The sequence below is a fragment of the Rattus norvegicus genome, chromosome 2 (genome assembly GCF_021556685.1).
Source record: "Rattus norvegicus strain SHRSP/BbbUtx chromosome 2, alternate assembly SHRSP_T2T, whole genome shotgun sequence".
NCBI lineage: Eukaryota > Metazoa > Chordata > Mammalia > Rodentia > Muridae > Rattus > Rattus norvegicus.
In genome coordinates, this window is record NC_141535.1 from 10,014,995 (window position 1) to 10,028,157 (window position 13,163).

General features: G+C 38.0%; 1 long non-coding RNA gene and 1 other non-coding gene across 7 annotated transcripts in view; one reads left to right on the forward strand and one right to left on the reverse strand.

Moving 5' to 3' along the window:
• The window catches only part of LOC147995954 (uncharacterized), a 250,863-nt gene that overhangs the window by 198,212 nt on the left and 39,488 nt on the right, over positions 1 to 13,163 (forward strand). The window lies entirely within an intron of this gene.
• Positions 9,750 to 9,856, reverse strand: LOC120101163 (U6 spliceosomal RNA). Its single transcript, XR_015678654.1, has one exon. It is a non-coding gene; the product is annotated as a U6 spliceosomal RNA (small nuclear RNA).

The window sequence follows — 13,163 nt, forward strand, 5'->3', positions numbered from 1 at the left end:
AACCAATTCCTCCCCAAGGGCTAGGTCAACAGAATATATATTTAATATTATTTTGAAGAATGCATAGTTTGAGCTGTAGGGAGGGACTATCTTCCTGAACCCTACCTTACAGCAGATAAGGAAATACACATTTGATTCATTGTGAAGAGGTGGATTAAGAGGATAGAAAATAACTGACTATGCTATTTTAACCAGATCCTGAGCAAAGTGGGTGAATAAAATATGGGTTTTCAGACAGTGGTTACCTGGCAGGAAGATTATCCAATCACAAAGATTTATGTTTGGTGTTTTCAGGGATCAGCAAGTAGCTTGGTGGGTGGAAGAGAGAGTGGAAGGAAACTCAGCTAGGAATTAGAGGCAGATCAAGAAAAGCCTCAGTAAAGTCCTGGGATCTTGTTCTAAGTGTGGCAGCAAGTCTTGAGGGTTAGGGTTGAGAGCAGGAATGTACAGCAGTCTCATTTCACTCTAGGAATATTTCCTCAAATTAAAGCAAAGCTGTAAGGTATTAGGAGCATGCTTAGGCTCTCACACAATTGCATTTATTTACATACATATTGCAGGAGGGAAGCAGTGCAGCTGCTCTGGGACAGCTTATGCTAAAGGACACTTCTGAAGGTCTGTTTTACCCCTAGGAGAGGACCACAGAACTATAACCAATTACACAGACACACAGATACACACACACACAAACACACACACAGACACACAGACACACAGACACACAGATACACACACACATAAACACACATACACACAGCCCTTTATGACTCTTTTTGTTAATGTGTAAAAAATATAAACTCTATAATTCTGGTAATATTTCTATTGCATTCATTTACATGACTACATAATAAATGAGGTTTTGTTGTTTGATATTGCCAACTATTTGGACTTGTAGTTTATTATTTGCAAATGAGTTTTGGAGACCTGGAAAATCTATGTGATAACTTTGTAGAGGGATAATATTACAGGAGTCATTTGAAGAGCCACATTCTTTCCTCACTAAGTTTAAAGTACTCAAATTTCATGACAAGGAAGCTTATATATAGTCATCATCATACAGTCTAAAATTAACTTAGCATAATCAAACTAAAGCAGATAAAACCTAGTTACTTACTCTTGATAATCTTCTTGTTTTGAGGATAAAATGCTCGTTGACTTTATACCCTCTGATGTTCAGTGAAATTACTTTTCTTTTTCTTCCTTTCTTTTTTAACACCTATTTTACTTTATATTTCTATTTTGTCCCGATGACTGAAATTTCAGTGTTGTTTTGGGGTCTGAGAATTTTGCTGGAGTTCTGCTAGTTCTTGGGTAGGATGGGGGTGTCAAGGCTAGTCTACCTTTTTGTTTTTTATAGTTGTTAGCACCAATTTGCTACTTACTGTCTCTGCCTTCACCACAATCACAAGTTTTAGCTTGATAAAGAAATCCATTCTCCACTATCATGCTGTTGATGATATTGAACTTTTCCTGAAGCCTAAAAATTGCAATGAGCTGTGGAGATTTTGTCCAGATTTCCTTAAAGTTGTGTGTGATGTAGAAAACCTTATGAGGCTGGTGTCATATTTGATTCACAATTACCATGTAGTGCTATTGTGTCATTATCCCTTCATACGTTTATACTTAGGAAATGGGACTTCAACTTCTCCTAAAAACCAGGTAATTGTGATACTTCCCACATTGCTCATTTTTATTGATAAATTTTTTTGGAGTATCTGTACTTCTTTGCTCATTTTAAGACTTTTTGTTTTGTTTTATGAAGAATGCTGTTGGTTTTTTTTTCCTATTTTTTATTTATTTTTCTGCGAATTTCAAAGGCAAAGGGTGTTGGTCAAATTGAGTAGCTGCATGTAGAAAAAAAGAAAATAGATACATATTTATCATCCTATACAAAACTCAATTCCAAGTGTATGAACAACCTCAACATAAGACAGATACCCTGAATCTCATGGAAGAGAAAATAGAAAATAGGCATGAATATAGAAAATGACTTTCTGAACAGGACATTAATAACATAGGCAACAGCTAATAAATGGATCAGAGAGGAAAGAGAAACCACAGCAGGTTCCCAGCTACAGAGCTGGTGATGAGACTGGGGGATTGGATCTCAGAAGCAATAGTAGAGTTGGGGGTCTGCCTTCAGCCTACTTGTTGCTCTGGGAAGAACAGCTATTGGTTAGCAGGGGTGCCTGGTGGCGTTGGGTTCTGGGACAAAGCACCAAGTAAGGAAGTTAAACTAGGATGATGTGTAGGATCCACAGGAGGTGTTGTGTGGAGTGGAGGAAGGCTGCAGCTGGTGCTCAGGTGCAGCTCTAGGAACACTGACAGAAGTTCTGCAGGTAGATACCAGGTTTTCTGGCAGGTGTGGCCTTTGGTGAAGTTGGTAGCTACAGTACAGTGACAGTGTAGGGGATTGGAGTTAGGAGATGATTGTCTGGGATCCAAAGGAGATAAGAGGGAGGGGAGAAGGAGATGAGGGAGAGGGAAGGCTGCAGGTGGTGTTTTGTTGCAGTGCTAGGAATGATACTGGGGAATTGGGTCTGAGGAAGAGGGAGTCAGACTACATCTTAAAATCAGAGAGCATTTTTCTCTAACATTTTTCAAAATATTTAAAGAAAAAATAAAAATTTCTTTAGAATGCAATGGTCTATGTTAGTACAAATTTGTAAAGGTTGCAGTTTTCTCTTAACCTGGCTAGCTTCCAAATAATTCAGACAAGACCTATTTTATTTATTTAATAGCTTTAAGACACAACAACTGAGCAGTGTTAATCTATTTTAATCCTTTAAGCTAATATGGCTACCTCCCAGCCCAAATCCCCCAAACAATTGCATTTATGGCTTTCTCTGCCCCAGTTGTTTTCTTAAGATATCTCCTGGAGGCTCTCCTTAGAGCTGAATCTCCACTCCCTTCTTCCTCTGGCTGGGAGGAAGTTCAGCCTTATTCTTCCCCAGCTCAGTCTTTGGTTGATCAGCTCTTTATTGATCAACCAGAACAATGTTTACACAACATTGAGATGGAAGATTCTCAGAGTAAGAATTGTAACCAAATATATAGGCACAAAAATCAACATTTAAATAATAAAAATGTGCAATAACATTATGCCTCTAGGTCTGCATTTTTTTACATGAACTTTACAAAATTCTATGAAAGACTTACTACAATTTTGAATGAAACAATTGAAGGTATCAACCAATTTGAGAATTGACATCTTAAAAAGATATGCTACCTTACCTACCTTTCATAACAAATAAATAGAAACACAAAAAGACAAAGTGAACCATATTGATTGATGTTTCTGAAAAAACTTTTTTCTGTAATGTTTGGAGGTGTGTGTGTGTGTGTGTGTGTGTGTGTGTGTGTGTGTGTGTGTGTGTTGCTGTAGAATTAAAATGAAAATTTTTAGAAAATTTTCTGCACTAGTTCTGGCACTGTAGTGCCCCAAGATATCTGTTTCATCTCAGTCAGCAAAGCGTCTCACGTCTCACCTGCTTGCTCCTTCCCATACTACTGATGGCTTCTCTCTGAGCCTGGCAGCAATCTGTTTACCCATCTAGTTCCCAAGGCAGGTTGCCACCATGCCAGACATACACATTTCAGTTTCCTGGTGGGCTAGTGTGTCTAGTCACCACATAGTTTCTTGAACTTAAATAGCCACAAGAAAAAACATACAACACAATAACCTCTGGTCTAATTGATGATATATAATTTGCTCATCTAGACATACAAAGCCCTGTACACATCCATCCCTTAAGAATATTAATAACAAGCTGTAAATGTACCGAGAGGAATCTTAACATCCATCTCCATGTTCTCTCTGCTGCTCTTCCTCCCTTGCTCCAGACTCCTCCTCCTCTCTAAAACTTTTCTCCTGCCCATCCTTCCTTCTCGTTCAATGACAGGCCTCGTTCTGTCTTGTATCTGTCTTCACCTGCATAATGACATCATCCTACATGTGCATATGCATACACATTATGCATATGTGGGAGAATGTTTCTCATTAGAGATATTTAAATTAATAGAGACTAATTTTTTTCATGTACATCACCGTTTACTACTACATTAATCACAATAGATGGAAACAGCCCAGGAGTCCAACAGATAAAGGAATATGTATGTCAAAACATTATCCTTACAAATGCCTTTTCCTTCAAGGATGACACCTAAATTTGATCTCCAGTTCCCACTGACTTCCCTAAATTGGCCTTCTTATTGTCACATACCTTTGAGGGATACAAGCATCTCAAAGGAAGTGGGGGGTTCTAGGTTGCTAACAGATTGCTAGGTACATTGTTCAGAAAGAGGTATATGTACAGGTGAGGGGCCTAGGCTGTCAAAATGCATTATTAAAAGAGGTGTTTGGGTAGCCCAAACTAAGTGTAGTCCAAGGTTGCCAAACTGTTTCCTCTGAGTCTTACAGAGGACCCAAGTTTTGGTTGCCTGCCCCACATTAAGCACCTCTCAGCTACCTTCAACTCCAGCTTCAGGGGTTCCAACACTTTCTTCCGGCCTCTGTGGTGTCTCCACATACATGTAGACAAACACGTACATAAACAAATAATAAATCTTAGAAAGGATTGAAATTAGCATCATGAAATGCATTTGTATATTGTTTTACTGTTGTTTAACATGACTCTATGCAAAGGGATTTGATTCAGAATAGCGCTCCTTGCCCACAACACACACAGGTATTAAAGGTCTCAAGATGTTCAAGTCTAAGCAAAAAGACCAATTTTTGTTTGTTTGTTTGTTTGTTTGTTTGTTTTGGAGCTGGGGACCGAACCCAGGACCTTGTGCTTGCTAGGCAAGCGCTCTACCACTGAGCTAAATCCCCAACCCCAAAAAGACTAATTTTTAATTATGTATATATGTATGTCTGTGGTTTGTGTCGGGGTACGTGCATGTGAATGCAGATGACCATGGAGGCCAGAAGCTAGCACTGGCCCTGGAGCTGGAGTTACAGCAGTTGTGAGCTTCCAGATGTGGGTGTTGAGTATTGAACATGGGTTCTTTACAAGAGCAGCACATACACTTAACCACTAAGTCACAGCCCAAGTCAATGTTATTTAAGTTTTAGACAACCTTATATTTGCAACCCAATATGGTTACTGCTAAACTTCATTTAATTAACAATTGTACAACATCCTTACCTTTCTTATATACTGTTAGATTTAGTTTACCAACTTTTTTCCCCCATAGAAGGTTTTTATCAATTTACAAAGAAACTCCTGAGAAATGTCCTCATCTGACTATTTATGTTTGGTGAATAATCATATTTTCAAATGTGCCTACACTTAAAGATGTTCACGCTTAAAGTTAGAGGGCATTATTTTTAAAAGAAAATAGAGTCTTGATGTGGTTTCGATATAAATATATGAAAGAAGTTCATTAATGCCCCCTCCTCAGATTTGTTCCTAAGGGCCACCTAAGTGCAGAGTGTGCTGTTCTTTGTTATATGCAAAATATTTGTCTAGTTGTTTATGCATGTAGTCTAGAATGACCAAAACACACCTTCCTATCACCAAAACAATTCAAACTCAATGAGGAAGGCACTTGTGGGTTCCTTGGTGTTTTGGCATAGCGCTTAGATACTTGGTTTTATCAATTTTTATTAAAATACACTTTCTTTTTTAAAAGTTCTTATAATTTTGATTTAAAGTTTAATTAAACATTTAATCACTGAATTTCAGTTTCTTAATTTGCTTAAAGAAATATGATTAACATGCATTGCATGGTCTTCTTAAGAAAAAAAATTAAAATAGTCTCAAGTTTCTAGATTCAGTCTAATAAAACTATCAAAAGTTAAACAACTTCTTAGTACAGAATTTGTTAAATTATTATTTAACTACATTTTAATTTTTTATTTTATTGAAAAACTTACACAATGTATTGTAATTATGGTTTTATTGGATATTTTTTATTTACATTTCAAATGTTATCCCCTTTCCCGGTTTCCAGGCCATAAGCCCCCATCCCATCTCCCTCCCCTTCTTTCTATGATGGTGTCCTCCCTCCCCCACCACTCCTCTCCCCCGGCCCCCCGACTTGACCCTGCAATGGTGGGGTCTAGCTTTGGCAGGACCAAGGACTTCTCCCCCCACTGGTGCCCAACAAGGCCATCTTCTGCTACATATGCAGCTGGAGCAATGGGTCTCTCCATGTGTAGTCTTTGAGTAGTGGTTTATTACCTAGGAGCTCTGGTTGGTTGGTATTGTTGTTCTTATGGGGTTGCAAACCCATTCAGCTCCTTCAATCCTTTCTCTAATTCCTCCAATAGGGACCCGATTCTCAGTTCAATGGTTTGCTGCAAGCATTCGCCTCTGTATTTGACATGTTCTGGTTGTGTCTCTCAGGAGAGATCTATATCCTGATCCTATCAGCATGCACTTCTTAGCTTCATCAATCTTATCTAGTTTTGGTGGCTGTATATATATATATGAGCTGTATACCCAGTTGGGGCAGGCGCTGAATGGCCATTCCTTCTGTCTCTGCTTCAAACTTTGTCTCCATATACCCTCCTATGGATATTTTTGTTCTCCCTTTTAAGGACTGAAGCATCCTCACTTTGGTCATCCTTCTTGAGTTTCACTCGGTCTGTGGATTGTATCTTGGGTAATTCCAGCTTTTGGGCTAATATCCACTTATCACTGACTGCATACCATATGTGTTTGTTTTTGCAATTGGGTTACCTGACTCAGGATGATATTTTCTAGTTCCATCCATTTGCCTATGAATTTCAAGAAGTCATTGTTTTTGATAGCTGAGTAGTACTCCATTGTGTAGATGTACCACATGTTCTGTATCCATTTCTCTGTTGAAGGGCATCTGTGTTCTTTCCAGCTTCTGGCTACTATAAATAAGGCTGCTATGAATATAGTGGAGCTTGTGTCTTTTTTATACATTGGAGCATCTTTTGGGTATATGCTCAAGAGAGTATAGCTGAATATACCTCAGGTAGTTGAATGTCCAATTTTCTGAGGAGCCTCCAGACTGCTTTCCAGAGGGGTTGTAACAGTTTGCAATCCTACCAACAATTAGATTCCCAACTTTTCATAGGCATTTTACACCTATTTATGATGGATATTGAATTTTTTTTTGATTTTCAGGACTACCAGCTTGACTTCACACAATTAATTCAGTATTGTGGTTTTTTGTTGTTTGTTTCCTTTGTGTGTTTTAATTTTCTGAGTTTGTACAACATTTATATTTATACCTTAAATATTTGGAAGTACCTGTTACAGAACTCATCTAAACATACAGTTTCTTCTCTGACAAGATTTTTAAAAAATGTAGGGCTACTCAGCTTTGGTCATTTATATAATTCAGGAGATTTGTCCATATCATCTAGGTGTCTCTATATATTGGTGTATAATAATTCATAATCATATCACTATTGTTGCTGTGATGTCTAACCTCTGTGGATATTCATAGTCTATTTCTATCAGTAGTAACTATATTCTTCAATTTCTTTTTTCCTTGGGTATTTCTTTATTTACATTTCAAATATTATTCCTTTTCCCGGTTTCCTGTCCATAAGCCCCCAATCCCCTCCTCCTCTCCTTCTTCTATAAGAAGTTTGCAATCCCACCAACCATGGAGGAGTGTTCCTCTTTCTGCACATCATCACAAAGATCTGCTGTCACCTGAGCTTTTTATCTTAGCCATTCTGACTGTCGTGAGGCGGAATCTCAGGGTTGTTTTGATTTACATTTTCCTAATAACTAAGGATTTTGAACATTTCTTTAGATATGTCTCAGCCATTCGATATTCCTCACCTGAGAATTCTTTGTTTAGCTCTGTACCCCATTTTTAATAGGGTTATTTGGCTCTCTGGAGTCTAACTTCTTGAGTTCATTGTATGTTTTGGATATTAGCCCTGTATCAGATGTAGGATTGGTAAAGATCTTTTCCCAATCTGTTGGTTCCAGCTTTGTCCTAATGATGTTGTCCTTTGCCTTACAGAAGCTTTGCAGTTTTATGAGGTCCCATTTGTCGATTCTTGATCTTAGAGCAGAAGCCATTGGTGTTTTGATCAGGAAATTTCCCCAGTGCCCATGTGATCAAGACTCTTCCCGATTTTTTTTTTCTGTTAGTTTGAGTGTAGCTGGTTTGATGTGGAGGTCCTTGATCCACTTGGACTTGAACTTTATAAAAGGAGAAGAGAGTGGATCAATTTCCATTCTTCTACATGCTGACCTCAAGTTGAACCAGCACCATCTGTTGAAAAAACTATCTTTTTTTTCCACTGGATGGTTTTCCTTCCTTTGTCAAAGATCAAGTGACCATAGGTGTGCAGGCTCATTTCTGAGTCTTCAACTCCATACCGCTGATCTACCTGCCTAACTCTGTACCAGAACCATACAGTTTTCATCATTATTGCTTTGTAACACTGCTTGAGGTTAGGGATGGTGATTCCCGCAGAAGTTCTTTTATTGTTGAGGATAGTTTTTGCTATCCCTGGTTTTTTGTTATTCCAAATGAATTTGAAAATTGCTCTTTCTAACTCTATGAACACTTGAGTTGAAATTTTGATGGGGATTGCATTGAATCTGTAGATTGCTGTTGGCAAAATGGCCATTTTTACTATATTAATCCTGCCAATCCATGGGCATGGGAGGTCTTTCCATCTTCTGAGATCTTCAATTTCTTTCTTCAGAGATTTGAAGTTCTTGTCATACAGTTCTTTCACTTGCTTGGTTAAAATCACACTGAGTTATTATATATTTTTTGGGAATATTTTGAAGGGTGTCATTTCCCTAATTTCTTTCTCAGCCTGTTTATCCTTTGAGTTGAGGAAGGCTACTAATTTGTTTGAATTTTATACCCAGCCACTTTGCTGAAATTGTTTATCAGGCTTAGAAGTTCTCTGGTGGAACTTTGGGGTCACTTAAGCATACTTAAGTAATCTTAAGTATACATATATGGTAATCCGCATATAGTTACATTTTGACTTCTTCCTTTCCAATTTGTATCTCTTTGACCTTCTTTTGTTGTCTGAATTCTCTGGCTAGAATTTCAAGTTCTATATTGAGTAGGTAGGGAAAGAGTGGGCAACCTTGTCTGGTCCCTGATAGTAGTGGGATTGCTTCAAGTTCCTCTCTATTAATTTTGATGTTAGCTACAGGTTTGTTGTATTTTTTTTTTTACTATGTTTAGGTATGGGCCTTGAATTCCTGATCTTTCCAGGATTTTTTATCAGGAAGGGGTGTTGAATTTTGTCAAAGGCTTTCTGAGCATCTAATGAAATGATCCTGTGTGGGTTTTTTTTTCTTTATTAACTTGAGTATTTCCTATTTAAATTTCGATTGTTATTTCCTTTCCCTGTTTCCAGACCAACAGCCCCCTAATCCCTCCCCCTCCCCCTCCCCTTCTTTATGGGTGTTCCCCTCCCACCCTCCCCCCTTGCCGCCCTCCCCCAACAATCTAGTTCACTGGGGGTTCAGTCTTAGCAGGACCCAGGGCTTCCCCTTCCACTGGTGCTCTTACTAGGCTATTCATTGCTACCTATGAGGTTGGAGCCCAGGGTCAGTCCATGTATAGTCTTTGAGTAGTGGCTTAGTCCCTGGAAGCTCTGGTTGCTTGGCATTGTTGTTCATATGGGGTCTCGAGCCCCTTCAAGCTCTTCCAGTCCTTTCTCTGATTCCTTCAACGGGGGTCATATTCTCAGTTCAGTGGTTTGCTGCTGGCATTCGCTTATGTATTTGCTGTATTCTGGCTGTGTCTCTCAGGAGAGATCTATATCTGGTTCCAAAAATATGGAACGCTTCACGAATTTGTGTGTCATCCTTGCGCAGGGGCCATTCTAATCTTCTTTGTATCGTTCCAATGTTAGTATATGTGCTGTTGAAGTGAGCACGATCCTGTGGTTTTTATCTTTGAGTTTTTATATATAGTGGATTATGTTGATGGATTTCTGTGTATTGAACCTTCCCTATATCCCTGGGATGAAGCCTACTTGATCATGATGGAAGATTGTTTTGATGTCTTCTTTGATTCAGTTTGGGAGAATTTTATTGAATATTTTTGTGTCAATATTCGTAAGGGAAATTGATCTGAAGTTCTCTTTCTTTGCTGCGTCTTTGTGTGGTTTAGGTATAAGAATAATTGTGGCTTCATAGAAGGAATTTGGTAGCGCTCCATCTGTTTTCATTTTGTGGAATAGTTTGGACAGTATTGGCATGAGGTCTTCTATGAAGGTCTGATAGAATTTTGCACTAAACCCGTCTGGTCCTGGGCAGTTTTTTGGTTGGGAGACTTTTTATGACCGATTCTATTTCTTTTGGATTTATGGGACTGTTTGGATGGTTTATATGATCCTGATTTAAGTTTGGTACCTGGTATCTGTCTAGGAAATTGTCTATTTTCCAGTTTTGTTGAGTACAGACTTTTGTAATAGGATTTGATCACTTTTTTAATTTCCTCAATTTCTGTTGTTATGTCTCCCTTTTCATTTCTTATTTTGTTAATTTGGATACTGTCTCTGTGTCCTCTCATTAGTCCTTCTAATTGTTTATCTATCTTGTTGATTTTCTCAAAGAACCAGCCCCTGGTTTTGTTGATTCTTTGTATAGTCCTTTCTGTTTCAACTTAGTTTATTTCAGCCCTGAGTTTGATTATTTCCTCCCTTCTACTCCTCTTTGGTGTGTTTGCTTCTTTTTGTTCTAGAGCTTTTAGGTGTGGTGTTGAGGTACTAGTGTATGCTCTTTCCAGTTTCTTTATATAGGCACTCAGAGCTATAAATTTTACTTTTAGCACTCGTTTTATTGTGTCCCGTAAGTTTGGGTATGTTGTGCCTTCGTTTATTTTTTTTTTTCTTTTCCTTTAGATGTCATTTACATTAAATTCTAAAAAGTCTGTAATTTCTTTCTTTATTTCTTCCTTGACCAAGTTTTCAATGATTAGAGCATTGTTCAGCTCCCATGTGTATGTGGGCTTTCTTTCATTTTTGTTGTTATTGAAGACTAGCCTTAGTCCTTGATGATAAAATTGCATGGGATTGTTTTACTCTCTTTGTATCTATTGAGGGAGGTTTTTTGACCAATTATATGGTCAGTTTTGAAGAAGGTACCATGGGGTGCTGAGAAGAAGGTGTATTCTCTTGTGTTTCATCTTCTATAGATGTCTCTTAAATCCATTTGGTTCATAATTTCTGTTAGTTTCACTGTGTCTTCATTTAGTTTCTGTTTCCATGATATGTCTATTGATGAAAGTGGTATTTAAGTCTCAGACTATCATTGCATAAAGTTCAATGTATGCTTTGAGCTTTAGTAAGGTTTCTTGCATGAATGTGGGTGCCCTTGCATTTGGTGCATAGATGTTTAGAGTTGAGAATTCATCTTGGAAGATTTTTCCTTTGAAGGGTATAAAGTGTCCTTCCTTATTTTTTGATAACTTTTGGTTGAAAATCTATTTTATTTGATATTAATATGGCTACTCCAGCTTGTTTTTGGAAAAATTTTCCCAATCTTTTACTCTTAGGTAGTGTCTGTCTTTGTCACTGAGGTGTATTTCCTGTATGCAGCAAAATGCTGTGTCCTCTTCACGTATTCACTCTGTTAATCTATGTCTTTTTATTGGGGAATGAGTCCATTGCTCTTAAGAGATATTAAGGAATAGTGATTGTTTCCTTTTATTTTTCTTTATAGAGATGGAATTATGTTTGTGTGTCTATCTTCTTTTTGGTGTCTTGCAATATTGCTTTTTTGCTCTTTCAAGGGTATAGTTTCCCTCCTTGTCTTGGAGTTTTCCATCAATTTTCCTTTGTAGGGCTGCATTTGTGGAAATATATTGTTTAAATTTGGTTTTGTCACGGAATATCTTGGTTTCTCCATTTATGGTTATTGAGAGTTTTTCTAGATATAGTAGCCTGGGCCGGCATTTGTTTTTTCTTAGGGTCTGTATGACATCTGTTCAGGATATTCTGGCTTTCATAGTCTTGTTGAGAACTCTGGTGTAATTCTGATAGGTTTGTCTTTGTATGTCACTTGACCTGTTTCCCTTACTGCTTTTAATATTCTTTTTTTGTTGTTGTTGTTGTTTTGTTTTGTGAATTTAGTGTTTTGACTACTTTGTGATGGGAGTAATTCCTTTTCTGGTCCAATCTGTTTGGATTTCTGTAGGCTTGCTGTATGTTCATGGGCATCTCTTTCTTTAGGTTATGGACGTTTTCTTTTATAATTTTGTTAAAGATTTTTACTAGCCCTTTAAGTTAGGAATCTTCATTTTCTTCTATACCTATTATTCTTAGGTTTCTTCTTCTCATTGTGTCCTGGATTTCCTGGAAGTTTTGGGTTAGGATATTTATGCTTTCTCCACTTTCTTTGACCATTTTGGCAATGTTTTATATGGAATCTTTTGCCCCTGAGATCCTCTCATCAATCTCTTGTATTCTGTTATTGATGCTTATGTCTATGATCTTTTTCGTAGATTTTTTTTCTCTCCAGACTTGTCTCCCTCTGTGATTTCTTTATTATTTCTATTTTCACTTTTAGATCCTGTATGATTTTGTTCAATTCTGTCACCTATTTGGTTGTGTTTTCCTGTAATTCTTTAAGGGATTTTTGGGTTTATTTTTTAAGGGCTTCTACTTGTTTATCTGTGCTCTCCTGTATTTCTTTAAGGTAGTAATTTATGTCCTTCTTAAAGTCCTCTATCATCATCCTGAGATGTAATTTTAAATCCAAATCATGTTTTTCTAGTTTGTTGGAGCAAACAGTATTTGCTGTGGTAGAAGAACTGCATTCTGATAATGCCAAGTAGTTTTGGTTTCTGTTGCTTAGGTTCCTGTGTTTGTCTCTGGCCATCTGATTATCTCGGATGTTAGTTGGTCTTGCTGTCTCTGATTGGAACTTGTCTCTCCTGTGATCTGTGAGCCTGTGAGCCTGTGAGCCTGTGATCTTTGGAGTAGGAGTGCTCCTGTCAGACCAGCTCTCTGTTGGTAGGCTTTGGGTCTGAGAGCTGTGGGACAGGTCTATTCTGTGCTCAGATCGAGACCTGAAGGCTTATGTCCTAGTCCGTTAGGCCACGCTGCAGCTCCTGCACCCTGTATGCTTTGGGGTGTCTCCCCTTGGATAGCAATGGAGAGAAAGTAGTGTCTCACCTGTGCGCTGTGGGCTTCGGAGAGAGAATGCTCCTGGAGAACAGCTCTCTGCAGGCAGGTTTTG